This window comes from Delphinus delphis, chromosome 1, assembly GCF_949987515.2.
Source record: "Delphinus delphis chromosome 1, mDelDel1.2, whole genome shotgun sequence".
Classification (NCBI taxonomy): Eukaryota; Metazoa; Chordata; class Mammalia; order Artiodactyla; family Delphinidae; genus Delphinus; species Delphinus delphis.
This window is the reverse complement of record NC_082683.1, coordinates 90,023,327-90,038,364: the sequence shown is the minus strand read 5'-3', so window position 1 is coordinate 90,038,364 and position 15,038 is coordinate 90,023,327.

The following is a 15,038-nucleotide window of genomic DNA, read 5'->3' as shown; positions in this document are numbered from 1 at the left end:
ATGGGAAACCTTGCACAAATCGCCATCTCTCACCAACTCCTGTCCTCAGTCAACTTCTTGCCTCTCCCTTTCCCTGTTGGTTTGTTCCTTCAGAGACAAATGGTTAACACCTTGACTCTGGAGCCTTTCTAACTTGAGTTTGAAGTCAAGTGTTGCCACTTTCCAGCTATGTACCATTTGATAAATTTTTTAACTTCCTTAAGCTGCATTTTTCTCACATAAGTAAGATAAGAATGACAGCCTTCTCATTGCTATGAAGATTAAGTTAGGTACTTGAGACACATACTGTAGCAACGGTCCCTAATATGTGGTCAACAAATCAGCTAGTCGTCCAGTTAATCAAGGAATGTTACATTTCCCTCCTCATTATTTCTTGAATCTGATGCTTTGTCTCAATCTCTATTAAACCATAATACTTCAGACCCTTATTATCTCTTCTATATTACTCTACTAGTCTGCAGACTAGTCTCCTTTTCTCTATCCTTAAGTTTTCCAAAGCATCTTTCCAAAACAAATATTTGATTTTATCACCTTCCTATTTTGCATGATTATCTACCTTCTACAACATCCTCTTCACCTGCCTTCAAGATATTTATATTTACTTATAAATTATATACATAAACTACTATTTGCAGAAATTATAAAATATACACCAACAGAAAATAAGGTGAGATAAATATAATTAGAAAACAAGATTTTTCTTCAGACATTCTAATGAATTATCTTGCACAGACTCTTGGGGGTACACACTCAAACTTAGAGACTCCTGGAAGCTTACTAATGATTCAAAGATTATAAGCAAGCATTTATATGTTTGTCTTTCAGCACCTTTCTCTATACTTTATGCTCCAGCAACATAGAATAATTCTGTTACACACACTATGCTGTTTCTAGTTTGGGTGACTTTCCTGTGTACTCTTCTGGAACACCCTCTCTGAACTACAGGAGAGATCTACATTCATCCTTCAATAAACTTCTCTTACTCCTGCCACATGCAGATTTTATTATTCCTTCTTCAATATTTCTTTTTAATACTATGCATAGTCTTGGGTTGTAATTTTTTCAACTCAAGAATTAATTATTGGGACATCCCTAGTGGCTCAGTGGCTAAGAATCCGCCTGCCAACGCAGGGGACACAGGTTCGAGCCCTGGTCCAGGAAGATCCCACATGCCGCGGAGCAACTAAGCTCATGTGCCACAGCTACTGAGCCTGTGCTCTAGAGCCCACAAGCCACAACTACTGAAGCCCACGTGCCACAACTACTGAGGCCACGTGCCACATCTACTGAAGCCTGGGCGCCTAGAGCCCGTGCTCTGCAACAAGAGAAGCCACCGCAATAAGAAGCCCGTGCACCTCAGCGAAGAGTAGCCCCCACTCAATGCAATTAGAGAAAGCCCACGTGCAGCAACAAAGACCCAATGAAGCCATAAATAAATAAATTTTTAAAAAGAATTAATTGTTTTTTAATTATTTGGTTACTTCTTTGGTTAACCTTTCAGATTGACTTTCTTAAAGGCAAGAACTGTTGTTTTTCTCCTTTGTATTCCCTGATAATATAAATTTAACACATATTTATTGACTTAAATCATTCAACATATATTTGTTGAGATAAATTGAACAATGTGTGAGATTTCTTGACATTCTTTGCATGCTATATACTAGGCTATATGTTCAACTCCTACTCACATTTTGATTCTCAGATCAAGTATTGCCTCTGTAATATCTTCCTTGATTTTTCAAGGCAGAATTGATTTTCCTTTCTTTGAATTGTACCTTTACCTCATACTTCTGTATATTAATAGTTAACTCCTTAGATTGAAATTTTTTTTTAGAAGTCTGATTTTCCCCCAAGAAAACTTGACTTTATTCAGGACAAAAGCAACATATCTAGATTCAGTTTGTTATAATAATTGTTTCTTGATTGAATCAATAAAAAACCAAAGGAATGAATGAGACAATTATTAAATGATAACTGAATAATTCAAGATTCACTGTTTTAAATGATCTTTATCTATTCTAAATCTTGAGTGTTTGAAATGTTATACAGAATATACTGAGAGAAAAAAAATATTTTGTTCCTCCATCTGGGATCAGGAGGACCCACATTTTTCAACCCTGGTATTATAATATCCGAACATACCAAATTTCAATATATATTTTAGTCATTTATGGACAGAACTCAGAATTATGTATTTAAGCTGAAAAACTGGGCTAAAATAATAAATAAAATTATGCAATTTTTTTCTAACTGTCCTTATGTTCAAATAAAATCATTATAATCATTGTCATCCTGAGTATTTTTACTAATATAATATTATTATTCATTTAATCTCAATATGTTTGTTGTGAATGCATGCAACCCATTGCTCATTATAATTTAGAAGCATATGCAAAGACAAAATTAATCTATTACCAAAGAAGAGATATACTACAACATAATACTTTTGCTCTTTTTTTTTTTTTCTTGAGTAGCTATAAAAATGGGCACAGTGGCTAAATGCCATGTTTCTTAACCTGCTGTTGGCCATGTCTCATATAATATTATTGTTCCTGGTGGGCTCTTTAAACTTAATTAAAATGTGCAGTTTTTGTACAATTTAGAAGATAAATCTGACATGCTATAATTCAAATGTAAGTACTCTCCTGGTGGCCATCAATAACTGATGAAGAAGAAAGGTCTTCTTTTTTCAAACTGCACCAAGCAAAAGACTGTTATGCAATAAAAACCCATGTTTTACTAAATTTAGCTGCCTCATGATTTTATCCTCAGCATATAAGTAATCATAACTGATATTCTAATATCAGAGTATTAGCTTATATATTATGCTCTAGTCTTAGAACGCATTAAGTTTTAATCCAATCTTTTCTGAACATTGTGTAATTAATCACATCACTGATTAATAAATCATTAATGAGTGATTTCAAAATAGCATGATTGACTTAATAGGTGGACAACTTTGGGCAAGTTACTGAACTTCTCAACTTTGCTTATCTGTATAAGGGGATAATAACGAAACCTTTCTCATAGATTGTTGTGAGAATTAAATGATGGATTGATGAAAAAGGACATATTTATTCATTGCTACATATTGGCAACATTGGACTCAATTCACCATGTCTTGCATTAACCAGATAGTGAGTAGAAAAGAATGTAATTTTAGGTTGCTTACATCAGATAAAGGTTTACTGTATTTGCCCACTATCGATCAGTCACAGAACTTGAATCCCAGACTCTGATTACTAGCTTTTGAAGACTGTAATTAGCATAGGTAATGCTTTGATGGATGGGTCTACGTTCTCTAGATTCATTTATTGTTAAATGCTTGAGGGTATTAGCCTCCCACGGCTTCATTATCTAGAGTGTCATGTGAGATTTGCTAAGTAGAGTCCTCCTTCTTCAGGGAGGAAGATCAGAGAGGCCCAAGAGGAAAGGCATGATGTTCAGGCTTTTAGTTTCTATAGCAGGAAGGAGCAGAAGTTGAAACAGAAGGCAGGAAGGAAGAGGGAAAAAATAGTGACTCAGTACTGGAGCAGAAAGTTTGACTGGCTATGGATTGCAGCCAAATTTTGTAGATAACTTGCACATTTTTCTTGAAAATCAGTAAAAACAATCACTGAATTTATGGATATGGACCGTGAATATGAGTAGGGGAATTTGGTAATTTGATTACCATGCAAAACATAGTCCCATGCCTCTGATGTCAGAAGGAGGGTATACAACCCCATTTAATCTCCTAATGGGGGACAAGTCACTCCTCAAAGTAGTGATGTTGCGAAAGTAATCAGGAAAGATGGTTGGCAGGAAGGATGCCACTCTGTGATTTATTTTCCCTCTACTAAGTCTATACTATGCATACATAAGCACCCATTCATTTTATCTGTTATCAGTGAAGTAGTGTTATGATGTGAATGTTTGTGTACCTCCAAAATTCATACCTTAAAATCCTAACACTCAAAGATGGAACCCTCATGAATAGGATTAGTGTATTTATAAAAGAAGCTCCAGAGAAATCCCTAGCCCCTTCCACCATGTGAGGATACAGGGAGAACTCTGTGTGTGACCCCGAAGAGACCTCACTGATCATGCTTGCTCCCTGACCTTGCATTTCCACCCTCCAGAACTGCGAAAAATAAATTTGTTTCTGTTAAGTTACCTAGTCTGGTGTTTTGTTATAGCATCCCAAAAGGACTAAAGCAAATAATTTCTCATTAAAGCCTCCTGAGGATTAATCCCTCCACTGGTAGGCTTAATTTCATCTTCTCTTACCTTTCCAAGAAAGAACAAAGAACTGTATCAAAAGTGCTGAGAACTTTGGGAAAATAGGTGATAAAAAGTGCCTCTGTCTGTGAAATCATGCTTTCCTGGTTTTCATCATGATTCTTAGATTGTTTCTTAAAATCCTTTGTTATTGTTTCTTTGTAATTGTTTCTTTCTTATCCAAGATGTACTTATGAGACTTTCTCTGCATTCAGTTCAGAGTCTCGTAACTGTACATTATCAACTTAGGAACTCCGGCAATTCTCCATATATTGGCACACTGACCTCTCCTTAAGGGTCCAGCCTGTGTATTCTATCACCTACTGAATATTTATGTACTGATTATTTTCCATGTAACTTAAATTGTGTCAAAATGTGATTAATTTTCAACAAACTCCCTACTCTAAGTTGCTTTTCCTTCTTTGTTCCCAAGTACTGTAATTGGCAAAAATACACACTCACTTGTTCAAGCTAGGGACCTAAGAGTCATTTTTCAGCATTTTTCTCTCTTTCCTAACTAATCCATCACAAATGTCAGTGACTCCACCAGAATCTTTACTCCATCCATTTCTCTCCAACACTACTGCCACTAAGTTCTTACATGCTGCCATCATCTTATATGTGCTCAACTCCGTGTTTTTGAATTGGTCTCCTGGCTTTTACTTTTGCTTCCATCCAATTTGTTCTTCACCTAGTAACAGCAATGAATCTAAAACATAAATTGGAACATGACACTTTTCTGTTTAAAATCTCTAAATGATTCCTTTTATATTTAGGAGAAGAATGGAATCTAAAATTTTACATAGCTATCAAGATTTTCACAGACTGACACTACCTGTTTCCCAGCTTCAGTGAATGCCCCTATATACTCCCACTCAATAGTGTTCATCTTTATCTCATCACTCTCAAGGGCATTTTCTGAAGCCCTAATGAAAAATGAGATCCACTGTCATTTCCTCTACCAATACTTGCTACTTTTGTGTGTAATATATTTAGTTTCTACTAGACTGACATTTTCTTTTTTTTTTTTTTTTTTTTTTGCGGTACACGGGCCTCTCACTGTTGTGGCCTCTCCCTGTTGTGGAGCACAGGCTCCGGACACACAGGCTCAGCAGCCATGGCTCACGGGCCTAGCCACTCCGTGGCATGTGGGATCCTCCCGGACAGGGGCACGAACCCGCGTCCCCTGCATTGGCAGGCGGACTCTCAACCACTGCGCCACCAGGGAAGCCCGACATTTTCTTAAAGGTAGCACTTGGTTTGGTCCTAAATTGCAGCTTGGCACATAATGGACATTAATAAATATTTATTAAATGCATATTTAAATAAAGCTGAAATTTCAAAGGCAAGACTACATAATACTGTTCAACCCCTAATACCATAGTTTTCTTTATCTTGAAAATTTTGATATTTCTCCCTGGTTCTAGTAATCCTCTTGTCTGTGTCTTCTTAGTGAATTCTCCCTCTGATGTTTCATTCTTGAATTACAGGACATTTCAATAACTATATTCACATGATACTTAGTTTCTGAGTTTGAGATTTATCTGTATTTGCTTTAAGCAACACACTCTATATATTGCAACAGACCTTTATCAGCTGATTTCTCCAGAGATTTGTTACCTCTTATTTATTCTGTAAAATGCTTTCTATGAGTTTACCTACTATTGGCATTTCTCTAATCATAATATGTTTTGACAAATGCAGGATACTATGGAAATGAATGAATTTGAAAATCTTTATGGATTGGTGTCTAATCTCAAAATTATTTTCTCCACCATGGAGTAAAATATGGATACCACACAATATCCCTAAATTAAAACAGATTTAGGCTTCAATATGCCTTTGGTCTAAAATTGATATACTAGAGGATATATAAACTGATGAAATCTGGCATAAACCTGGTGTTGAAGGTCCAACAGTTACTTCTCTAGGTAGATTTGTCCTCTGATAAATTTCCAAACATTTACTCTTCATGTTATTTCAACATTTTACCTTTATACCCTAATCTGTTTCTACTACCATGAAAGTAAATGTTTATTGATTTTTTTAAATTCATGCTTACCGTTATCACAATTACAAATTCTAAAGGAATTGTATTTTAAAATTATGTAAATGGTTTTTTATCATAAAATATTTTATAACTGTACAATATAAACAGAATTTTTCACAAATAAGGACCAATGATTATGTATTCTTCAATTCCTAGCACCTGGTTTAGTGCCTGTCATAAAGGAGGTGTTCGATAAATGTTGAATATGTGAACAAGCCAATTTCAAACAGTTATACAGAGAAATTTCCTTATTTCTACAATGCTACTTTTAGTTTCAAGTACATTTTTGACCATGAAAATTGTCTTACTTTGCTGTCTTGTTGAGTGTAACCCACTCCTAGTCATCACTCATGTATTGTTTCTCATGTATAATTTCTAAGACATCCATTGTAATATCAAATTGCTCAAGAAAAATAACTTCAGTTTAGTTTTCCCAGAGTAAATGAATTTGGCAAATTATTTCCCTTTTTTTCATTTCAGCTATGTATCCAAAGTGCATCTAGTCCAAACTAGTATTTTGGATTCATTGGTTGAATAAAATCCATGTTTTTTTATACTTTATGTTTATACTGACAAGCTCTCTTTGGAACATGGCATACATTAAAATATATATTTCCCAAGTTAACAATTTTGTTAAAAAATGTTTAATTTTGCCACTTAGAAAACTTTTGGTGGTGTGAGGGCTATTGAACACCTGACAGCTGTGTTAAAATATGTGGCCTGTATATACATTAAAACGTTGCTTACCCTACATCATAACTATAAGCTCTGTTGAAAGAAGCACTTCTTTTCACTTCCTGTTCTTCCATCCCTATGGAGAGAACTCAATTAATGTAACATGATTGGCCTTTCTCTTCACTTTATCTCTCTCTGCTTTAGGATAAGTTGAATGACTTATTCAATAGTTGAATTTGAAGAGAATGGGGGAGAAGCTGGCTTCTGTTCCATCCCCTTTTCCCTTGAGAGCAAATGTGTTCATTTATTCCAGAGAGGAGGAAATTACAGAGAAATGAGCCTAAACATGTGTGTCCAATTTCCCCTTCATGTCATTGGCTGGCTCCTAGCTTATGTGTGAGGACAAGATTCCAATAAATCCAACAGACCACAGAGCCGGGAGGCTAAAAGAGCTGAGTATCCATTTTCAGAAACTTCTTGGATTGGCAAGACAGAAGTGAGAGTTCAGACCCAGCCAAGCTTGATGAACTTTAGTAAATACACTGGATTTAAAGTTGACATCTCATAATGGTTATGCACTCACCTAAAGAGTGGTGACTGGACCTTCGGAAAAAAAACTACACAAACTTGAAATGGACCAGTCCTATCATAGCCTGAAACCAAGCCTCCTCAGAAAAATGTGTTCTGCCAGCATCCCATTTGAGTGCCAGCATTAAAATTAAACCTTTCAGAAGGGTTTATCCCTTCTGCCTTCATTGATCCACAATTTCTGAAGCCAATAGAAATTTACAAAGCTGGTTAAAAATGTGAATAAATAACCAAAAAAAAAAAAACAAGAAAAAACAATTGAAACTTGAAACAGGTGAGAGAAAAGTAAAATGATTTGAGGTATTAAGGTGGTAAAATTAACAGAGCATCTGGTGCTTGTGAAGATATAAGGGAGTAGTTGATTTAGAAGCCAGATTGCAGGCTTGGAAGAAAAAAGAAACAGCAGTTTTGGTTAGAAAGGAAATGAAATAATTTCAGACACTAAGTTAGAGATATTTGCAAGACATCAGGGTAAATATGTTTCAGAAACACTATGAGTCTGAAGTTTAGGGATACATTCTACCATGGGGTATAGGTATCCCCTGCTTTTTGAAAGTTAGCTTTATTCCACTTGACTTTTATGAAAGACCTACATTAGTTCCTGTTTTCGTTAACCAAAATAAATCTAAAAAGGATTTATGAAAAGAAGGCAAAAAGCAAAAATAGCATTCAGCATTCATTTTGCAGCAAGCAGTTATAAGCAATGCATCAGGCCACCATAGCTTTGAACTGTTTCTGTGAGCATCTGTGCTTTATTTCTATTTATTTTGTGCATCCTTTAGCAAGAGGTGTCCTAAAGTAAATGCTTCTTCACTTTATGCTTTTTTGACTTATGCAAGTTTCTTAGGCACACTCTACTTTCAGATGGGGGGGAAACCAGGGCATGAAACCTGTGTATAGCTTTGGAATAATCAACATATAAATAGTAATGAAAATTATGTGACTGGATAAGGATGCCAAGATACAAATCATTGAGAGTGGTGGGGGCTTTGGGGAGGAGACTCGCAATAGTGTGGCAAGGGCAGAGAAGGAAGAATTAGAAAAGGAAACACAGGACATATTGGCAGAGGGACAAAGAGAAGTAATGCCATCACAAAATCTACATTATTGCACAAACACAGAAAGCTTGATCAGATGTACTCCAGTCCATCCCAGGCCATTAATTATATACCCCTGTAGTAATGCATAATCACATAGACTTATTTATTCACATCTTCATAGTTTCATTTCTGAATTCAATTCAGAATTTAAAGAGGATGTATTATTTTTAAAACAAGACTTCCTGAAGCTTGGGTAAGAATCTTTTTATCTGTCCTAAATAATACTTGGAAAAAAACTTAACTCATCCAAAGATATTTTCACCTAGCATTTAAAGTCTATTATTTGAAAACAAACTCATAGGGTGAATGACCTACAGGAATCATTTGCTTGAGGTGTGATTTTTCTTCTTGTCACATAATTTTGAAATTTCTTTTCCCATATACTATAGAGCTTTAAAGACATGTCAAGAGTTTTTGTGTATATAAGTCATTTAAGAGGAAGAATTTAAATGTATCCAAGTTTTATTTCTACCACAGTTAACTATTAAGCAACTCATTTGGATATACAAACAAGAATTCCTAAAGTGAGTTGATATTGCATGGTGAACTTTATACTCAGCTTGTTTCTATTTTGCAAATGCTTCATGGAAGTGTTTTCATGACATATTTTCCTCAAAATCGAGCTATAATGGTAAAAATGCTAGACTTGGAGTTAAGAAACCTGGAATCAAATTTGCACTGTGTCACTCTGTCACTATCTATATTATCATAGACAAACTAATTTCAGTGGTGAGCTCTCTAAAATGTGTGTAATACAATGATGTATATATTTTATACACCATATCCTTTGGAAAATTAATATACTTGTTTCAAGAACTATAGTGCATTGAGCATGTTATATTGTTAAAATGTGTTATATTGTTTAAATATGCATAGAGAGGAACACCTTCTCAAGCCATGTAATATTAATGGGAGGAAAGCTCATATATTCTGTTGGTTGATAGTTTTAGGCATTTCAAATGGAGAATTCTGTCCATTATTCATAAAATTAATGCAAAATTTCGACTTTATGCAATTCTAGTGGTGTTTTCATTCCGAACTCTGCATGTTGTATCATGATCTACAAAGGCATATATTGTATATTTTATTATTTTGTAAGCTTGACTTTGCCTGTTATTAAATTATATATGAATACATATTATTGTTCATAGCTTTAAATAATTTATTTTACAAGTGTACTAGTCTGCTTATGAGGATTTGGGAGTGCCAGAGATCTAAGTGCATCTTGGCCACAAGATGGAACATAGGAAGATGACTATTACTTTTAGGTATATTATGGTTATGAGAAATACATGCTGCTAATTTGTCAGTTCTAATGAACAGCTTTTTGCACATTGTAAGTGTAGTTGACTTACTGAACAATAAATCTCAAGTAAATCTTATGAAAGTAAATTGTCTTTGTTGAACAAGAATGGGCTTTGCTATTTCTTAGGAATTTTGTAAGCATACCTGCTATTCTGATGAAATATAAGTCACTATACACAATTCTTTGGGGTATTAGAATCATGGAAAGAGTTAAAGTGTATGGAAAAGAATATCTCAATTATTAAAGGTACAGTAATAGGTTTTGTTCTTTGCCAAGTTTATTCCTGTTTTTAGTCATAATGATATATTCTTGGTTACCATCCTAAATGTCAATAATCAGTGTATTTGCTTAAAATATTAACTTGAGAATTGAACTAGATTTCCACTTTTCTAAGAGTGAAAATTTATGTCAGTGTCAACATATTTTAAAATGTTCTCTGTATTTGTTTTTGTTTAGCTCTTTTCTGTGGAAATCCTATTTTCTTAGCATAAAAGTTGTTTTATACATTAAGAAGGTATGTGATCCAGAATAAAAATTGCCTTATGAAAAATTGGAAAATTTCACACCAAGCACATCAGTACTCATCAGGAGAATGAAAATATGGAGGAGTTTTTCACTATACAATTGATCGTCCTTGAATCTGGTTGCAATGAATCAAGTTTGGCTATTCGAATATATCGTATCAATTCTAATCCATAGTGGCAAAACACTGAAGTGAATGATATAGAAATTCTGTGAAACAAAATTTTGTAATAAGTGTAGTATTTGTCAATCTCTTCTTGTCAATATCTTAAAGGATACCAAAAAATCAGGTGATATTTGCAAATATCTAAGAAATTCATTCAACCTAATGATTATATTTATCAACCTATGTCTTGGAAACATATCAAAGAACTGAAACCAATACTTTTGATAAATGTTGACAAAAGATGTACAGTTGATCAGGGAGCACTTTGTGGAGGGAGTATAAAATAGAAGTTTCACAATCAACCTAGAGAAGAATGGGCTCATTCACAACTGGGAAATTATTCAACTTGGCAGATTTTCATAGGTAAAACAGATGAAAACTCTTAGTAAGTTTGTTGGGTAGGCAGTTCAACATCTATCAATCTACAGAAAAGAGTTACAAATATCAAACTGTAATAAATGCAAAAAAGTAAATAACAAAGGAGGAAACACTTCCCACTTATGAGGCCAGCATTACCTTAATATTAAAATCTAATATTATTTAAAGTAAAAGAAACCTCCTACATTGTTAGTGGGAATGTAAATTGGTGCAGTCTGTATGGAGAACAGCATGGAGGTTCCTTAAAAAACTAAAAATAGAGCTACCATATGATCCTACAATCCCACTCCTGGGCATATATCTGGAGAAAACTCTAATTCGCAAAGATACGTGCACCCCAATGTTCACAGCAGCACTATTTACAATAGTCAATACATAGAAATATTCTGAATGTCCATCAACAGATGAATTGATAAAGAAGATGTGAGATCTATCTATCTATCTATCTAGAGATAGAGAGATACAATGGAATATTACTCAGCCATAAAAGGAATGAAATAATGCCATTTGCAGCAACATGGATGGACCTAGAGATGATCATACTAAGTGAAGTAAGCCAGACAGAGAAAAACAAATAGCATATAATATCACCTACATGTGGAATTAAAAATAATGATACAAATGAACATAATTACACGCAGAAATAGACTCACAGACATAGAAAACAAACTTATGGTTACCAAAGGGTATAGCAGGGGGTGGAGGGAGTGATAAATTAGAAGTTTGGGATTAATATATACACATATATTAAACGATAAATATATAAAAATGATAAACAACAAGGACCTACTGCAAAGCACAGGGAATTATACTCAGTATCTTGAATAACCTATAATGGAAAAGAATTTGAGAAAGAATATATATATACATATATATATGACTGAACCACATTGCTGTACACCTGAAACTAACACAACCTTGTAAATTAACCATACTTCAATTTTTAAAATGGTAAAAAAAAAACAAAAACACTTTTTATACCTCAGAACAAAAGGTAATGGAAAGCTGCAGACCAGTAGCTCTCATGAATATATAGACCAAAACTCTTTAACAAAATACTAGCAAGTTAATTACAGACATATATAAAAAGGGCACTACTTCATAACCATGTATAACAATGTACCTGAGGAATCTGAAGTGGTTTCAATGTTCAAAAACCAATTAATGTAATTCACCATGTTTACAGAATAAAGGGATATCAATATGATTATCTCAATAGAAGCAGAAAAAAACATTCAACAAAAGTTAACTCTTCCAGATTTTTTTAAAAAAATTGTTAAACTAGGAATAGAAGGGAACTTCTTTGAACTGACAAAGTGAGTCTTGGCATCTGATATTATTCTTTGTGATTAAAGAAATACCGTCCTTGCTTTGTGACCGCCTGGAGGGGTGGGATAGGGAGGGTGGGAGGGAGGGAGACGCAAGCGGGAAGAGATATGGGAACATATGTATATATATAACTGATTCATTTTGTTGTGAAGCTGAAACTAACATACCATTGTAAAGTAATTATACTCCAATAAAGATGTTAAGATGAAAAATAATAATAATAATAATAAAAAAGAAATACCGTCTTCCTAAAATCAGGAACTTTTCAAGAATGTACATGCTCAACACTTCTGTTCAACTTTTACTGAATAGGTGTAATATGGCAGCGTAATAGGGCAAAGACATAATTTATATGACACTATTACCCTAGACATTGTAATATGACAAAAATACAATATATAGCATAGAGAATGAAACGGAGGAAAATACATGAATTGTCTATAGGAAAACCAAAAGAACTAATCAAATGTCACTAGAATGAATATGTGAGTTTAGCTATGTTGCAGAATAAAAGGTCATTATACTAAAATCAAATGTATTGTTACATGCTAGCAATGGGTAATTAGAAACAAGTTAAAATAGAATACCATTTACAGTAGTATCAAAAACATAAAATCTTAAAGATAAATCTAATGAAGTATGTGCAATATGTGCTAAAATTATGTTATTTATAAGAGAAATTAAAGACATTCTAAATAAATGGAGATTGTGTTCAAGAATTGGAAGAGAGTATTGTTAAGATATCAAATCTCTTCAAATGGATCTGTACATATAATAACAATAAAAATCTCAGCAACTTTTTTATAGATTCAAGCTGATTCAAAAATTTATAAAGAGAAGCAAAAGATCTAGACAGCCAAAACAATTTTGGAAAAGAAGAACACATTTGGAGAATTAACACTACTGATCTCAAGGTGCAATATAAAGTTAAATTAATCTAGTGGGACATCGGTACAGGAATTAACATATAGATCAATGGAACTGCAATGGAGAGTTGATAAGTAGAACCATCCCTTGTGTACATTGTGGTACAATCCACGCAATTACATATTCATACAATGAAATATTATTCAGCCATATAAAGGTACTGAAATATTGATTTACGTAATAGCATGACTATTAATGAGATTATGCTAAATTGATAAAAAGCCAGGCAGAAAGGGTCCATACTGTGTGTTTCCATTTATATATGATTAATTCCCAACTAAGTTGTGAAGGTAGTTCAATGGAAAAATAATAGTGCTTTCAACAAATGGTGCTGGAACAATTAGGTGTTTTATGTAAAACAATGAAAAACACCTCAACACATACCTGGCACCATATGCAAACATACAAAGTAACTTGAAAGTCACCCTAAATGTAAAACTCTACAAATATAAATCTCCTTGGAGAAAACAGGAGAAAAATCTTTGTGATTCTGTGTTAGGCAAACATTTTCAGTATAAGAAACAGAATGTGTCCGAAAAGAAAAAAAAGATAATTTGGATTTCATCATCATAATAAAATATATGTCATTCAAAAGATGCTCTAAAGAAAGTTAACAAACAAGCCACAGACTGGGAAAAGATATTTGCAAAGCATATATCTGATAAAGTTCTTGCAGTCAGAATATATAAAGAATCTTGAAACTCAATAATAAAAAGACAAGAAGCCATAATAAAGTGGAAAAATTTGCACAGACACTTCATCCAAGAATAAATACAAAAGGTAAATATGCACATTAAAAATATTTAGCATTGTTATTAAGATAATGCACATCAAAACCACAATGGGATACCATCACAGACCTACTAGGATGGCTTAAATTAAAACAACAAACCGAAACAAGCAACTGGAACTGGTATTTACTGCTGGTTGGAATGTAAAAGTGGTAGAGCTACTTTGGAAAACAATTTTGCAGTTTCTTATTAGGTTAAATGTTCACTTGTACACTTGCAAATTCACCTGCCCCACTCCAGGTATTTACTGAAGCGAAATGAAAACATGTACCCACATGAATACCTGTTCCTGAATATCTATAGAAGTTTTGTTTATAATAACTCAAAACTGGAAACAACTCAGATGTCTGTCAAGCAGTGAACAGATAAACTGTGGCATATGCATACAGTGGAATACTATTCAGCAATGAAAGTATTGAATTACTGATTCATGCAACAATATAGATGAATATCAATAGCATTATGCTATGTGATTGAAGCTCGACAGAAAAGGAAATACTGCTTAATGCAAAACTAACGGAAGGGAAACCAGATCAGTGGTTAACAAGGGTTAAGAGTGGGGAAAAGAAATTCACTACAAAGTAGCAGAAAGAATCTTTTTAATGTGATGGAACTGTTTTATCTTGATTGTATTATGGGTTCTTAACTGTATACATTTGTCAAAACTTTGTTGTACATCTAAATATGATGTATTTTAAGTTATGTAAATTATTCCTTAATAACATCTGACTTAGGAAAAAATAATTATTTTTTAAAATGATTACAAAAAAGAAAATTGAGCAACTCTATATATTAATTGGAACAAACTTTGTAAGACATGGTATAATTAGTATTTTTACTACTACGTGGTCCATTCATAGCTTCATCTGTTATAGAGTTCTTGTTTTTAGCCTTCCTTTTATAACCTTTTATATGCTCCTAGGCTACAGTTGTGTCTCCCAACTTG